The sequence below is a fragment of the Apis dorsata genome, unplaced genomic scaffold, assembly GCF_000469605.1.
Source record: "Apis dorsata unplaced genomic scaffold, Apis dorsata 1.3 scaffold_995, whole genome shotgun sequence".
Lineage (NCBI taxonomy): Eukaryota > Metazoa > Arthropoda > Insecta > Hymenoptera > Apidae > Apis > Apis dorsata.
Genome location: NW_006264097.1, coordinates 25,478 through 25,738, shown reverse-complemented (window position 1 = coordinate 25,738; position 261 = coordinate 25,478).

Sequence of the window (261 nt, the reverse complement as noted above, 5' to 3'; positions counted from 1 at the left end):
TATATATATTAAATATTGTAATAAAGTATATTTAATATATTTTCTAATATTAATAAATGAAAGAAAGATGACATAAAATTTCTTTAATTCATATAATATTTATTTGATAGGTATATAATACATTAAATTTGCCAGCACAAGTGAGAGAAAACACACTTCTTGGCGAATAATACTTGTTTGTTGTTATATTCGACATCTTCCAATTATTCCTACACTACTGCTACCGAACATACTTTTCTTCTTATCCATGGAACGGAGTTT